This window comes from Coptis chinensis, chromosome 1 (genome assembly GCF_015680905.1).
Source record: "Coptis chinensis isolate HL-2020 chromosome 1, ASM1568090v1, whole genome shotgun sequence".
Taxonomy (NCBI): domain Eukaryota; kingdom Viridiplantae; phylum Streptophyta; class Magnoliopsida; order Ranunculales; family Ranunculaceae; genus Coptis; species Coptis chinensis.
Window position 1 is genome coordinate 56,804,986 of NC_141456.1, and position 17,662 is coordinate 56,822,647.

Consider the following 17,662-nt stretch of genomic DNA (forward strand, 5'->3'; position numbering starts at 1 on the left):
CTTCAAACGGCCCAATGTACTCACCCCCATTATCTGAGAGAATACACTTCAATAACTTCCCAGTCTCTCTTTCCACCATGCTGTGGACTTCTCAAACACGCCAAGTACTTCATCCTTGCTCTTCAAACTATAGGCCAATATCTTTCTTAACGCATCATCAATGAAGGTTACGAAGTATGAAGCTCCCCTATGGGACTTCACTTTTATAGGACCACATAAGTCTGTGTGCACTAGTTCAAGGATATTGTCCTTTCTGTGAGACGGGAATCTTTAGAAAGACACCCTGTGTTGCTTTCCTACCAAATAGTGAGTACATGTTTTTAAATGTGTACCTTTAATGTATGGCAAGGCCTTTTGCTTAGCAAGAACTTTCATCCCTTTTATGCCCATATGACAGAGTCTCTTGTGCCACAGTTCGGAGGAAGCTTCTTCTTCTGCCGCATTCACTTCTGCATTACACAAACTAGCCAGTGTTTTGTAAAGAGAGCAAGTTTTCTTCCCTCTAGCTGCTACAATGGAACATCTGCTCAGTTTCCATACCCTGTTACCAAACGAGTTTACAAATCCATCGTCATCTAACTTCCCAGCCAAAATTAGGCTTAACCGTATGTCAGGGACAAGTCTTACATCCTTGAGTGTCAAGGTGTAGTCGACATTGGTTTCTACATAAACATCTCCAATGCCTATAATCTTCGAGACACCACTGTTACCCATCTTCACTTCACCATATTCACCACAGCTGTAGGTAGTGAAGAATTCCCTGTGCGGTGTGACATGATATGATGCTCCTGTATCTATCACCCACTCTATATCTTGACATGAGGTACTAAGACATCACACACCACAATCTGACACAATTCCCACTAGGTCATCGACTAGTGCGGTATTATCTCTGCCTGTGTTTCCGTTCCTCTGCACCATGTCTTCATGTACACAGTTATTCTTCTCATCCCTCTTCAGTGTTCTACACTCATATCTGAAGTGGCCCTTGGTGGCACAATAGTAACATTGCCTCTCTGCCTTAGGAGTTCTAGCTTCACCCCTAGATTTACTTCTGTCATCACCTCTAGAACGAGATGGTTTTCTGTATCTATCTTTCCCCGTTTCTCTGTGACAAGGATCTCTGAGCGAGAGGAGCTGCCTTTTGAACTCCTTCTAGTCTCCTCATTCAACAAAGACGCGGTAACCATCTCCATGGTAATGATTCCATCCTTGGCTGCTCCGTGTAGAGAGACTACTAATGTCTCCCAACTTTTGGGTAGAGAGCCTAATAGAAACAAAGCCCCAACTTCGTCTCCCAAATTAATCTTCATCAAATGCATCTGATTGATGGTATTCTGTAATTCGTTAAGATGCTCAGACATTGAAGAACCTTCTTGGTACTTCGTGTCGGCAAACTTCTTAACGACCAGCACTTTGTTTCCACCCAACTTCCTCTCATAAAGGTCTTTGAGTTTCTTCCACAAGCCAAAAGCTGTAGTCTCTTGGGATACATGGTGAAAGACAATGTCGTCAATCTACTATCGAATGTATCCAATTGCTTTTCTGTCAAACTTGCTCCACTCAGCCGCAGCGACCGTTTTCAGTCTTTCTCCTCCATTCTCAATGGGTTGTGCCAAGTCCTTACAATAAAGCAAGTCTTCCATCTTGACTTTCCAAATGGTGTAGTTCTTCCTATTCAAACTCGTCATGCGGGTGTTCATGGAATGGTCTATTTCTACAAGTTATTTAAACTCAAATCTTCTCTCAGGAGTTTTGTCAAACACCTTCCGACCAAGATTTGGATAACACTCTAGGCTAATCTAACAAAGGCTCTAATACCACTTGTTGGGGTTTATACCAATACCAATCAATTCCCCCACTACACAGATAACTTGTATTTGAACACAATTCAACTCCAGACAAATTCTAAATATCAACTACAACCTATACTAACATGCCCAACTTGCTAAACAACTATTAACAACAGATAATAATGTAAAGCAGAATTAAACACATACCACAACACAAAGATATACCGTGGTTCGGCCAATGGTGCCTACTTCCACAAGAGCTAGTCTTTTATAAAGTGGGAAGGAAGATTACAATCTCTCCTTTCAGTCTCTCACCTTACTAGATCACTCTTATCTCTTTACAGGGTTGTCTCTCTGTAAATGTTATCTCTCAATCTTGATAGCTTTCAAGATTGGGTTTTCTCTAACTTTTGTGTTGCCTCTCGTGTGTTTTCTGGGTGTTAGGTTTTGCCAAAACTCTAACTCTTATTGCAAACTTGTGGTCGGTCCACAATTTCTTCTGAAAATAGAATTGGGCAAGGGTCGCGCCTCGGGCAAGACCAAGTCGAGCGCGGGTTGCGCTGAAGGTACTAGAAGTCTTCCACAGCATGGGCGCGGGTCGTGCCTTGGTCAAGGCCAATCTGAGCGCGTGTCACGCTCAAACATTTCTACATAGAATGAACTTCGTTCTCTCCTCATGTGAGGGATAATTCCAACAAACTTAAGACACTCATTGAACAAGTATATTATAGACATAACAACAAAAATGATTTACATCTTAATGGAGATTTTGAGAGTGGGCGCTTGCTCTTAGGCTCCCAAATTAACAACTCTAACGTGTACATTATTCCTCTTGAAATTTAATTTTTTGGTTTCAACTATAACTTTAATTTTTTTTTTGTTTACAGAATCTACAAGTTTATCTAGTTTAGATGTTTATATAATCTTGAGTTACATAAAATAAAAAAGAAAGCATATGAAAGATTTGTTTGTAAATAAATAAAATGAAAGATTAATATTGGAAAGCTATTAGTACTAATTTCAATGATGTGATAAGGTGTAATTTCAAAGTAACTTGAGAGAAAAACCCTAAACTAATAATGTGGTAGTAAGGTTCAAGGAGACAATTGTTAAAAAAGAAACATTGTGTGACTTTTCTACTTTTTTGTTTATCAAATCTTCAATTCAAATGAGCACATAGGCTCTCATGGAAGAAAACCTCGGTTTTTTACCAAATCTTCAATGCATATGGAAGAAAACCTATTTTGTTTATTGTTTTTTTTTAATATAAATATATTTTACTAGAAGTGCATACACACTGACTCTTTTAAAAACTTGTTCAACAATCATAACCATACATATAAAAAAATTTCTAACAAATCGTGATTCATGTTTTCATCGCTAACCCGTTTTAATTTCCTAACAAATTATTTAATCAAGTCTTAAAAACCCGTTTTAATTTCTAAACAAATTGTTATAATTAAGTTTTAAAAACCTATTTTTTAAATTGGAGGAGAGATCCGGTTTTAATTTAAAAGTGTGATTCCCGTTTTTAATAGGAGAAGAATTCATGTTTTAATTAGAAGTGCTAGATATTTCTTTTTCAATAGGGGAGCTGGAATTCCCATTATAATAAGAGAAGGATTCCCGTTTTAATTAGAAGTGCTAAAAATTTTCTTTTCAATAGGAGAGGAATTCATGTTTTAATAGCAGTTGATGACGTGGAAATTTTAAGAGAGCTAGAAAAATACCTCTTGTGTGAGCTTTAATATTAAAACTAGAAAGTAGACCCGTGCATACGCACCGACTCTTTTAAAAACTTGCTCAACAATCATAACAAATCATGATTCCTGTTTTCGTTGCTAACCCGTTTTAATTTCCTAACAAATTATTTTAATCAAGTTTTAAAAACCCGTTTTAATTTCTCAACAAATTTTTTAATTAACTTTTGAAACCCTATTTTTTAATTGGGGGAGGGATCCCGTTTTAATTTAGAAGTGTGATTCATGTTTTTAATAAGAGAAGGATTCTCATTTTAATTAGAAGTGCTAGATTTTTCTTTTTCAATAAAGGAGGAATTTCCATTATAATAGGAGAATGATTCCCGTTAGTTTAAATTAGAATTGCTAGAATTTCCATTTTCAATAGGAAAGAAATTCTCGCTTTAATAGGAGTTGATGACGTGGTATTTTAAGAGAGTTAAAAAAATACCCCTTGTGGGAGCTTTAATATTAACTAGCTAAAATGCATGTGCTTTGCACATGGATAATAAATAAAACTTATTAAAGATGATGCAAACTCCACTACATATTCGTATAGTTAGTTTGTCAACCATTCATGCAAACTGCAAAGAATGGATTACAATAACATATTAGCATCTATGCAACATTTCTATGTATTACAAAGGGTCATACTGAATCCACATAAGAATAAGAGTGCATGCGTTAGTCACTCTGACTTGTCCTCTTCTCAGTAGCAATGACAATGTTGCGTGAGTTCTCTTATGCAGTAACAATGATGATGTTGTCTAGTTGGTATATGATAAGCACGTAAATGTTACATTATTTACGCCCAATTTTATATCAGTTAGTCCATTTTAGTTAGTACATTTTTAGTGATTTTATAGGAATTGGAGTTACTTGATTAAAAGTGATGAAACTCCAGAGATTTGGGATATCAGTGCATTCATTGATTTTACAGTTCAGTAGAAGTGCCTAATTGGTGAATTCACTATTTGCATGTGGATATGGCTTGGTTTATTTGGATAGGCCTTATTAGTTGTGATGTTGGGCCGAACTAAAGGAAAGAAGACACAAAAGGAATTAAAAGGGCAATGGGCTTTTTGGCTTAAGTGGAGCACGTGATCAACACCCAAGATGAAAACTTAAGCTTTTGTTATGATCCACCACTCCTCAAGTTACACTAGAACCGGACCATTGGATCAAAACATTAGTTTCCTTCTCCATTTCTCAAGAACATGAAACCTTCCCTCAAATTCCGGCAACCAAATCAAACAAAATCACCCCCAACATCATAACCCATCTACCATCCATCCGATACAACATGTAGCACCGAATCATAGCTCACTTTCTAAATTCGATTCCCTTCACACAAACAGTAAGAAAAGAGAACGACTTCTTGATGCGAAAAATCATAACTGTCTTACCGAAATTTCATGACACTGCACAAGAATATTCCAATTTTCAATTGCATCTCTTTGGGAGAGTTTCCTAAACCAAATTGACTTCTTCTAATTTCAGTTTTGGAAGACTCTATATAAACAAAGGAAACAGTAAGAAAAAGGAGCTTCTCCCAAACACAGAAAGAGAAAACAGGAAGAAAGAAGAACAGGAGAGAGGTCGAGAGAGAAGAAATAAGAGAATAAGAGAGAGCCTCAACAAGCCGAAACAGGTTATACTTCTTGGAGGTCGAAGCATGGAACACAACTGTTGGAATAGGCGAGCAAGAGCAGAGGACTTCACAGCAGGCTACGGTTTTGTTAAGGGAGTTTTATTTCTTCTATTTTATTGTTCCAGTTATTATGTCCAGCTAAACTATTAGCTAGACTATTAACTAGAGCAAAGACGAAGCCCTAGACTTGTATAGGTTTTTTATGTTTAATTAGTTTACTGTTCTCAAAACTTAAAGATTCATTGATTGTTTTCATATTTATATTAGTGGTATACTTTAATTAATTATATCTTGCATGTTATGTCATGACTTGACTAGTTAATAGTTTGATTAATATTCTGTTCTTATCAAAGCATCGTTTTTATCGCTCACGTAAACTTGTGAGAAGTCGTGTATTAAGAAGACGATTTTTGCTAGGAGTTTATATTCTCATTTGCTGAAATTCAATCAAACCAATATCTAGATTTATATAAGAGCTCAATATTCACATATTTGAGAAAGCTAGAGTTACCTTTCCCTCGTGTTACTCGTAATTAAAAGAAAACTTTAAACTGATTTGACCTTGATAATCTACAACGGTCTAGGGTGGATTTGAATGCTTTAGTTAACTAGCTTTAGTTATTTTTATAGTTTAACTAGCTTTAGTTAGTAACTACTATTCCTACAAACCAATATAGTTCGGGTTAGGTTAAGTGGTATTTTAATATTCTATTGTACCCAACACGCATTCTCTATGGGATCAACCTCATATTTGCACACCTACTACAATAGACCTCGTGCGCTTGTGAGTAATAATATTATAATAGGAGTTAATTAATTTGTTTATTTAGGTCGGTTAATTCTCTATTAGTATATGAAGAAGCTGCAACTATCTGCTCATTGTAACCACCTACCCTCACAGGTGAAGTCAATTGATATGGCTGCATTTCCCATACACATCAAGAACTTGTCCTAACGCTTTACAAACACACTAAAATTCTGGCAATTTGCCTTGGGATCCAAGATCTAAGAAGATGAGAGTCTGTTGTCAGTCAAGTATCAACAATTCGACGTCTCTACAACATGGAGAGGGCTGAACTTTGGAGAAATTAAATATGGTAATAAAGGAGATGCTCTCTCTGAACATGATATAGTGGGATGATGATGTAGCTTGATGAGGTGAAGTGTAACACTTTTAGTGCCTGTTGTTCACTTTCTTGCTTTTTATAGCCCAAAGAGTTTGATCTACAGTTAGCGCTTAGATCAACTGAAGAAACCTATGGTAATGGCCGCGCCTACCAACATTTCATGCCTACAGAAGAGGAAATGTTTAAAAATAAACGGTCAGATATATTTGTTCTCACCGATCAAATACAATCTAAAGTGTTAACAAAGAAGAAAATTTATTTCTCATGGCAGTAAACAAAAATAAACCAGGAAAAAGTGGAATTGACACAATTATAAGGTTTTTCTAAATTTACAAAGAGCTTGCTTGCAATTACACATATTTCAAAATGCATGGATGAAAGAAGCCTATACATGAAGGCCTCTTACAGGCTTTGTGTTAATGGATATGATTTTACCAGAAGCAGGAAAATTCCAAAGAAAAAACCAACTAAAAAGTTTAGACCTATGGATAGTCAAGTAAATACGACCATATCAATCAATGAAGCCTTGTGATAAGCTACCTAGCATTGTGTTTTCAAATCCTTTTGGCACATGAATAACAAATAAATAAATCTTTTCAGTTGAGTATATGACTATGAACATACTAAATTTGGGTTCTAGTTTATTTGAGCATACTTATAATTGGGATATCGTAATAATAGATATGTACACACACAAAAAACAATGCCAAAAGCGCTAACTTCACGGAGCGGCTGACTTAAGCAAGATTTGACATCAGTTGAAGTTGCCTTATCTCGAAAGATGAGTAATCTTCAATGTTTACACCTTGTCAAGACAGTCCCTCCGGGAGCCTAGAATTGCTTCCTTTTTTTTGAAAAAAAAAATCCATGAACACAACATACTTTTATGGATAATGTTCCATGGACACTACATACTAAGAAAGGTTTTAAGCCTATAATGCAAAAGCAATATAGCATGTAATTGAAATACGTTGGCCTCAAGACAATTAAGACAACCAATATATTAGTAGGAAAAAGAATTATAATGGGAATTTTTTATAATACCTTTGCCTTAAAGACAAAAAAAAATTGGGAATCGTAAAACTTGAAACGGCATCAATGTACCTAGAACCAAGGAAATTCATAAATTCATTCCATGCCTCTCCACTATATTACCAACATTTGTTAGAAGAGAATCCTCTCCGTGCTTCAGCATATTTCAAAATTATCAGAACACAACAATAACTTGAGGAACAAATAAGCTAACCACCCAACAACAAACCAAATTGGATTATTTACTTAATCCAGTAGGCGAAGCACATAATTAACTCCAAAGATCTTAAATGGGAGGTAAAACGTGCAATTCTCAATGATCATAATATCCTCATCCTACATGCACCAAAATATATTACGTAGTAAAAAGGCATGATGTGATAGACCAGAAGAACCATCCAAATTAGGCTCATCTTGTGACAGTCTTATTTGGTTGACCAGCCAAAAACATGGCACATAGCACATGAAAAAAAGAAATATGACCACTCACATAACTTGAATGATATAGCTCTTTATGGAAAGTACGCCACACCTATGGGTGGCAAGGGAACCCTCACCCAGTCTGGAATTGGATAACTCTCGCTAAACAGCTAGCTATACACAGAATAGTAGTTTGTTCTCTGTACACACATATAGTACTCAGGTAGCTTTGTAAGCACGTGAAGCATGCAGACTTGACTAGACACAATGTTTTCTCTGCAAAATATGAGTCAAGGGATTTCTCATCCTTATCGAGTTTAAGGAGGGTTACATCTAGAGTTTGTCCATTTTTCAGTTTCATTGAATGCAATTGAGAATAATGAAAATACAATAGTTTCAGTTTCAAAAGGTTGACATTCATTTTACTAAACCTTGCTGCTTTTTCAAAAAGCAATAACTAATATGGTGCTAATATTACAGCTATAATGACAGTATGACACAACTCTCGGTAATTACTAATAATTAGTAATAATAACATTAAATAGGATACCTGCCAATAGTTCTTCAATTTGACCTTATGAGTTATATCTTTGGTTCTTAGCCTCTCAGTGCGAACAAGCTTGCCTGCATCATCCCTGCATCAAAAAGAAATGAGAAAATTGTAATGTTGTAACTTTCTCAAGTGTTGGAACACCAATGCCAATGACAAAAGGAGAAGAACATAAACAACTATCATTAAACTGAATCAATTTTAGAGTGAATGCAATCAGAGTTCGGTTTACAAATATTATCTATGAAGTTTTTGGCTTAAAATGTGTGGGTTTACGCACAAAAGGGTTTAGACCCGGTGCTTTATTCAAATGTGCTTATAATGACGTAAAAAATAAAAATCTAGTGTTGACTCGAACTTCAAAACTATAACCTAAACCATCATCCTTTCTTTGACCCAAACCCCTAAAAGTCAGCCGCCAGCTAAAGATGGAGGCAGGAGGTGATAGGGTTATATACTAAAAGCATTACTTTTGTATTAACTCTAATTCTTTATATTTTGAATGAGAATCATATGAGCAAATGTCATGCATATTATATATATAATTAGTTATATGCATGTGTCTAATACTTTATGTTATAGATGATATGGTGTGAACACACAGAAGATCATATCATTAGTACCTTATAAAGTATAAGTAATCGTTCACAACCTAGATAGATTTGGACAAACCATTAGTACGGTTGTAGTATAATATGGTATTAGTCTATCTTGACTATAGGATTACAATAGTACACTTTGTGTGTATTGAACAGGACCAAGTGAGGTTGTTTCTCTTTATACTGACTATATAAGAGAACAAACACCTCTGTTATTATCAATGTTTGTCTTCCTAATCCGGATATAATAACGGGCACTTACGTGCATTGTACATTGTTTTAAATCATCAATGAGTGAGATTCATTTGTGAATCAACAAACTCGATAGATTGGGTAATGACATTGTATGTAAGGTGTGTTGTTGATTATAGAAGGAATCTGTGTCCCGCAAGAAGTCAGGCTGATAATGTCCCCTTGAGGAGCTCAAAAGGATTGTCATGTAAACCCTGCAGGTGGATTTATTCCGACATGACAATAAGGTTGAGTGGTACAACTCAAGGACATAAGAAGTTGATTAATGTAGTTGTCAGTAACTTGACTTAATCAATGGGCATTCAATATCTTAAACACGAGGAGATCAACGAGCTAGCATATAATATGGAGCCCATAAACGCTGACACGTAATTTGGGATTAGGGCGGTAGTGCAACAATGACGTTTAGTGGAATAAGCCATTTGTTGACGGACTTAGGCCGTGTGTTCTGGGCGAACATGGGAAGCCCAAGCCCGTCAGGAGGCCCAACCCTAATTTCTCCTCATGGTCCCTGTTGTAGCCTATAAATAGAATCCCTTCTCTCCTAGCCGAAATTACTATTCACTCTAGATTGAAAAAAGAGGCAAGGAATGATAGATCCAAAATTGGATCTAGCTTTGTGAGAAAGAAGGGGGTTGGTAGATCGTTGCCTATACAACATCCAATCTATTGAAAGGAATACAACAGAAGATCAATGGGTTGATTGTTGATTCGGATTCATAGCTATTGGATTCTCAGAGTTACCTTAGCCAATTCAAAGGTATGTTTTCCTATCCAAAACCGTGAACCCCATTAATTCCGCTGCGCGAGGGTTTTCGTGGTTTGTAGAAATTTGTATTCTGAAATAACGGTTCCTACAATTGGTATCGGAGCATGTAGATTTGTTGGTAGATGTAGAACTGTTCTAACATGGTTTTGCTGGCATCTAGACCAACTGTTATGGTCAAAATGATTTCTGGATAGAAATTGATCATTTTTATTTTATGAAAAATTGATCGGATTTACAGTTTTTGATTATCAATGGATGTAATTTAAATCACGGTATGTATCGTGTTATTGTTTTTTTATCATTGATGTAATCTATTGTAAAGATCAAGATTTGGATTGGTTGAAATCTGGATCTGAGTTTTTTCTCGTGGAGTGCGGGTCGCTTGGAAGTCACCTGGAAGTGGCGCCCGCCGCCTTATATCTGGCATATGGGGGAGGTGGTCGTGCCCTTTAAAGTAAAAGAGAGAAACTGGAAGTGAGCGCGCCACGCACCTTGGACAACAAAATGGAGGGTGGTCGCTGATGACGCTGCTGAAGTGATACCCACGCACTTTTATACAAGCACAAACAGAACGCCGGTCGCGCCCTTCATGGCAGAAAGAGAAATTTTTTTCTCAGTGAGATGAAATTTGTTTGCTGTTCGGGGGTCTATGCGGTGATTTCGTGAGGTTTCCAGTGAAGGAAACAGGTCACGATTTTTATTAAAAAAAAAATCTGGGCGCTACCCCGAACCCCGCTGGACTTTGCGAAGGCAACTAAAAGAGTTCAGCGAACATGATGGAGCAATGAATATGGGCCATAACAGTTGGGAATTTGTTTTCCATTTTATTGTTCATATTTGCTTATTATATATGCATGTTTTTATTTGTGGATGTTTGCTAAAAACTAAGCCCACATGAATAATAGATAACATGAACATAGACCTGACCAGTAAACAGAAAGATCCTCAGTTCTAAATAACTAAGTGGGAGCGGAAATTTAGTTTTGTATAAATTCCACGGTCTCCATTACTGGTTTGTTGGTGATGTAATTATACTTGCGCGTCGGTTTGAGTGCCTTCCTCCATATCGGATGAGTCTAATTACGGATAACCATAACAAACTTCTAAAAGACAACTATATGAAGTTATTAATGTATGGATTCACTTCTCCATCTGAAGGGATTCATTACAAATAATGGACTAAGAAGTTGAGTAATAGTATACACTTAGATGCAAGTAATGGTATCCTTCCCATCAGAGTCACTGCTATTATTTGTAGGACCAAAGAAGGTCAGCATTTTAGTTTTACTTGTCTAGATGGCGTGTGTCCACTCTAACGAGTGGTGTGCTGTTAAGTTGATGAGAAGTAGAACTAATAGGAAAAACCTCTCTACACGAATGTAGTTATGGTAACGTCCACACTATCGTAGCTTACTACATCTCGGTGTGTAGGGTGCTAATGGGTTAATTAATTGATTTTTAAGTTAACTCCAAAAGTATTTCCACGAATGTAGAATGGTAAACATCCTTACTATCGTGGCTTACTACTTCTCGGTGTGGAGGGTGCTGACGGATTGATTAATTAATTAATTTTTGTTATTAACTCAAGAATTTTTTGCCCTACATAATAGTTATTTTATGTGATTCTCAGGTTTTCAAAATGGTTACTTTCAATCCACTAGCAACTATTCTGAAGGAAAACAAACTTCTTGGCCCTAATTACATAGACTGGAAACGCAACTTGGATATCGTGTTGACTGCTGAAGAATACAAATTTGTACTCAATGAGGAATGCCCACCTAAGCCTGACGATATTGTTGGAGAAGAGGAGAAAGTAGCATATAAGAAGTGGAACAAGGCAGATGAGATATCACGGTGTTACATTCTGGTATCTATGTCAGGTGTGCTGCAACATCAGCATTAGGCCATGACCACGGCTTATGATATGATGCTCAATCTCAAGGAACTCTTCGGACACCAGAATAGGGCTGCTAGGCAAACTGCCATGAAAAACTTGATGACCACAACTATGGTCGAAGGGACTCCTGTAAGGGATCATATACTCAGGATGATGGCTTATCTGAATGAGTTGGATATCCTTGGAGCTAATATCGATGCGAAAACGCAGGTCGATATCATTCTCATGACGCTGCCTGAGAGGTTTGAACCGTTCCGCCTTAACTACAACATGAACAAAAGGTTGTATTCTTTGGCAGAGCTTATGACAGAACTTCAGTCAGCTGAGAGTCTCTTTAAGCATAGTTATGTTCAGGTTTATGCTACTGAGAAGGTTTCTACTTCTACGCCTAATGGCGGTATGAAGAAGAATAATGTTCAGAAGCATATGAACATGGCAAAGAAGGGCATGGGACCTTAAGGAGCTGTGAAAAAGCCTAGGGGCAAGTGCTACAAGTGCAAGCGGTCGGAGATGATTTGGAAGCGGATTGTCCTCTTCTCAACAAAGAGAATAATGGAGGTATGTCTTATGCACTAGTCATTTAACATGTTTAGTGGTGTTATCTACCAGTACCTGGTATGTAGATACAGAAGCCACTAACCATGTCTGCATTTTATTGCAGAGGTTCCAGGAAACCAGAAAAGTTAGTGTTGGAGAGATTGCCTTATCTTTGAGGATGCTACCAAAGTAGTAGCTGTTGCAGTGGGAGATGTTTGTTTATCTTTTGGTTGAAATAAGACTATGGTGTTAAAGAATTGTCTTTATGTGCCTAATTTTAGAAAGAACTTGATTTTAGTTTCTATGTTAATTAAGGATGGATATTCTGTTTCTTTTAAATGACAAGATCGTCATTAAGAAAAATAAACATTTTATCTGTTCTGGTGCATTAGAAGGCAGTTTATACATCATTAATCTTATTCCACCCATAGTGCATTAAATTTTACCCTAAGTAGTATTATTCTAGAAGTATTGAGAGGAGAGACATTAAACTCCTTCAGTACCAATTGTACAAAAATAGGAACCACAACGTGTCACCAATGACGTACAAGAACAAGAGGTGCTTCATTGTAGTGGGAGGGAGACAACCTGATAGGTGGATTGGTTTGGGAATGTCTTTAGACATAACCACTGATAACCAAGATCCTGATCCCTAGACCTACAATGAAGCACTCAAAGATAGAGATGTAATATCTTAGCAAAAGGCAATGAATTCTGAGATGGAATCTATGGATTCTAATCAGATCTGGGAGCTTGTAGAGCCACCCAATGGTATAAAATCCATTGGATGCAAGTGGGTCTATAAAATGGATGTCAAGACAGCTTTCCTTAATGGAAGTCTTGAGGAAACCATCTATATGGAGCAACCAGAAGGATTCATTGAAAAAGGTCAAGAGCATCTTGTTTTGTACAAGAAATTTGATATAAACATAGTGGTAATTCTTGTGCTTTATGTGGATGACATCTTACTCATTGGAAATAATATGAAAGTGTTGTCAGACATAAGGGTATGGTTATCAAATCAATTTGATATGAAGGACTTGGGAGAAGTGGGTCATGTCCTTGGGATCAAAATTATAAGAGATCACAAGAAAAGGATGTTGTGCTTATCTCAAGTTACCTATATTGATACTGTGTTGACTCGTTCTAACATGCAAAACTCCAAGAAAGGTTTCTTGCCTTTCAGGCATGGAGTTCCTTTATCAAAGGATGTGTGTCCCAAGACACCAAAAGAGATAGATGACATGAAAGCGGTTCCTTATGCTTCGGCTGTAGGAAGCTTAATGTATGACATGCTATGCACGAGGCTAGACATTTGCTTTACCGTTGGCGTGGTTAGCAGATATCAGAAGAACCCAGGGCAAGGGCACTGGACTACGGTAAAACATATACTGAAGTACCTGAAAAGGACTAAGGATTATATGTTAGTATACCATGCAGATAGTTTGGTTCCCTTAGGGTATACAGTCCACACTATCGTGAACTCCAAAAGTATTTTCACAAATGTAGAATGGTAAACGTCCACACTATCGTGAACTCCAAAAGTATTTCCACAAATGTAGAATGGTAAACGTCCACACTATCGTGGCTTACTACTTCTTGGTATGGAGGGTGATGAAGGGTCAGATAGGGACAAGAGTAAGTCTACCTCAAGTTGTGTGTTTACCTTGTGAGGTGGAGCCATAGTATGGAGGAGTGTCAAGCAGAAATACTTGTCTGACTCCACCATGGAAGCTGACTATGTGGCAGCCACTGAGGCAGCCAAAGAATCAGTTTTGGGTCTCGAACTTCTTATAAGCAAGTAAACATATTGAGCACAAGTACCACCTAGAAAAGAGGAGATGTTTATGTTACCAAGATAGCATCAAACGATAACCTAGCTGACCACTTGACAGGCATGTTGAGGGGATGGGAATCAGATGCTTGGCAGCATAACTTTAAGTATAAGTGGGAGATTTGTTAGTAGTATACTAAAAAACAATGATTTGAGTATAAGTGGGAGATTGATAGGGTTATATACTAAAAGCATTACTTTTGTATTAACTCTAATTCTTTATATTTTGAATGAGAATCATATGGGCAAATGTTATGCATATTATATATGTTATTAGTTATATGCATGTGTCTATTACTTTATGTTGTAGATGATATGGTGTGAACACACAAAAGATCATATCATCAATACCTTATAAAGTATAAGTAATCGTTCACAACCTAGATAGATTTGGACAAACCATTGGTACAGTTGTAGTATAATCTAGTATTAGTCTATCTTGACTATATAATTACACTAGTACACTTTGTGTGTATTGAACAGGACCAAGTGAGGTTGTTTCTCTTTATACTGACTATATAAGAGAACAAACACCTCTGTTATTATAGATGCTTGTCCTCTTAATCCGGGTATAATAATGGACACTTACGTGTATTGTACATTGCTTTAAATCATCAATGAGTGAGATTCATTTGTGAATCAACAAACTCGATGGATTGGGTAATGACATTGTATGTAAGGTGTGTTGTTGATTATAGAAGGAATCCGTGTCCCGCAAGAAGTCAGGCTGATAATGTCCCCTTGAGGAGTTCAAAAGGATTGTCATGTAAACCCTGCAGGTGGATTTATTCCGACATGACAATGAGGTTGAGTCTTCAAGGACATAAGAAGTTGATTAATGTAGTTGTCAGTAACTTGACTTAATCAACGGGCATTCGATATCTTAAACACGGGGAGATCAACGAACATATAATATGTAGCCCATAAACACTGACACGTAATTTGGGATTAGGGCGGTAGTGCAACAATGACTTTTAGTGGAATAAGTCATTTGTTGACGGACTTGGGCTGTGTGTTCTGGGCGAACATGGGAAGCCCAAGTCCGTCAGGAGGCCCAACCCTAATTTCTCCTCATGGTCCCTGTTGTAGCCTATAAATAGAATCCCTTCTCTCCTGGTCGAAATTACTATTCACTCTAGATTGAAAAGAGAGGCAAGGAAAGATAGATCCAAAATTGGATCTAGCTTTGTGAGAAAGAAGGGGGTTGGTAGATCGTTGCCCACACAGCGTCCAATCTATTGAAAAGAATACAACAGAAGATCAAGGGGTTGATTGTTGATTTGGATTCATAGCTATTGGATTCTCAGAGTTACCTTAGCCGATTCAAAGGTATGTTTTCCTATCCAGAACCGTGAACCCCATTAATTCCGCTGTGCGTGGTTTTCGCAGTTTGTAGAAATTTGCATTCTAAAATAACGATTCCTACAGGAGGATGGGAGTTGATATTCACCACCACATAGAGGGAATGAGGGAGAGGGACGGACTGGAGCAAATATAGTACTATAGCGTCTCTGGGTCGGTGTTTTTTCCCCTTTTGCTACTTTTTTTTCCCTGTTATTCTTCTCTTGGTCATGGGGGCATAATACTTGGCGATGCGCGTACAGAACCTAAAAGTGTAGGTATCAAACTGGAACACCTTAAAATGGAAGTAGTGAATCTGGTAACACTGATCTGAATCTTACAGTAAATTAAGAGTACACTACGAATAAAGGTATACATACACATCACCAAACGCTAAGTAGTGTACCACAATATACCCATTTTTTTTTATCGGTGTCCAGAAAAAACGATGAATGTTATGTGAGCCTATTTTCAAAATGAGATAGAGCACTTTCTGCTGATATACGCAAGCTTTCGTCTTCACATAATGAATTCTCCAGTAAGGAATACAACATAGGCAGGTGTAAAGCAATGAGTTCCACACTTCCATGGCATGTCATGTTCTGCAAATGAAGAGACACACAACAATACATTAAAATCCATATCCAAACCAAAAAAAAAATCAATATCAAACTATTGGTAAACCATTATTTCAAAATATTTCCAATCAAGTTGCACATAACCACTGCCCATTATCAAGATAAAATATCAAACAATTACCCGGTTCATAGAATTGAAGACGACTACTATTCATTCGAGCATTCTTGTGTTGTGTAAGCTAGATGTGGGGAAAAAAACTAATAAGAAAGAAGGGAGAAGAGACAAAATGAGAGAAAGAAAGCATGACTGGAATTGTGGAAGATTGAGAAGAAGTTATCGAAAGAGAAAGGGGGAAGGTTGAGAAGAATTGAGTAAAACAACCACTGGAAATGATACAAAATCCATCAAACGACTAACCAAACCTACTGGAAATGGCACTCGTGTAGCATATTTGTTCGAGTATATTAAATGTAAGATTGGTCTATGGTCTACCAATGAATATTAAAGGAATACATCTACAAAAAGAGATACTAACCTTAGATGATTTGAGTATGGAACTTGATTTCCATAACCATGTTTTGAGGTTTCGATTCACAATGGGGAAGGACTCTGCAACGTGTTCCTGATACAATATTTAACTTACCCCGTCTACTCAGCTTCATTTCAAGTATATCATATTAACATAGACGCAAGAGTTTGTATAAATCCCTTATATTAATTCACCTCCTCCATGGCGTGTGCCGGAGTATGGATACAAAGAGATTGCAGAGTGAGTGAACAAAAATAGTTGGGAGTGAAAAGAATGGTTGGGGAGTGGGGAGATTATGGGTCTAGGGCAGGGCAAAAAGAAAATAATATTTGGTTCCATCTTTTCGTATTCTCTCCCTAGACTTTTCATTTTCTTCTTAATGTATTTTCATTTTCTTCTTAACATGTAATTAAATTGCCCAATTATTGATAGTTAAATTAGGGGTGGAACTCAGGCGGATTGGGTTGGGTTGAGGCATAACCCGAGCCCAGACCGAGTTTCAAATGCTTCAACCCGAGCCCGGGACCAAGCCCTAGTCGGTCTTTAAATTTTCATCCCAAGCCTTAGCAGGTTGGGTCGGGTTAGGTCGGGTTGGTCAAATTCTATGGGTTTTTTTTTTTGGAATTATGAGATAAAAAAACACTAAAATTAAAATCTTCTAATGAAATCAAAGAGATTTGATTGTTTGAAAGAGAAACTAACCTTGTTGATTATATTATTCTCTCTAAAATATAGATTCTCAATCTTATTTTTTACAAAAATAGAATGATTGAAAGATATACGTACATATACACACGGGCTCGGATTTTTCGATTTTTTTATATTCTAACCCGAGCCCAATCCAAAATCGAGTCGGATTTTGATTTTACAAAACCAAGCCCAGACCATGGATCTGACATGTTAGCCCAGGACCAACAAAAGTCAGATTTTAATCTATCGGGCTTGGACTAACCCGACCCAAGGGACCCCTAAATTAAATGCCATTTATGGTGGAGGCACCATTTAAAATGGCA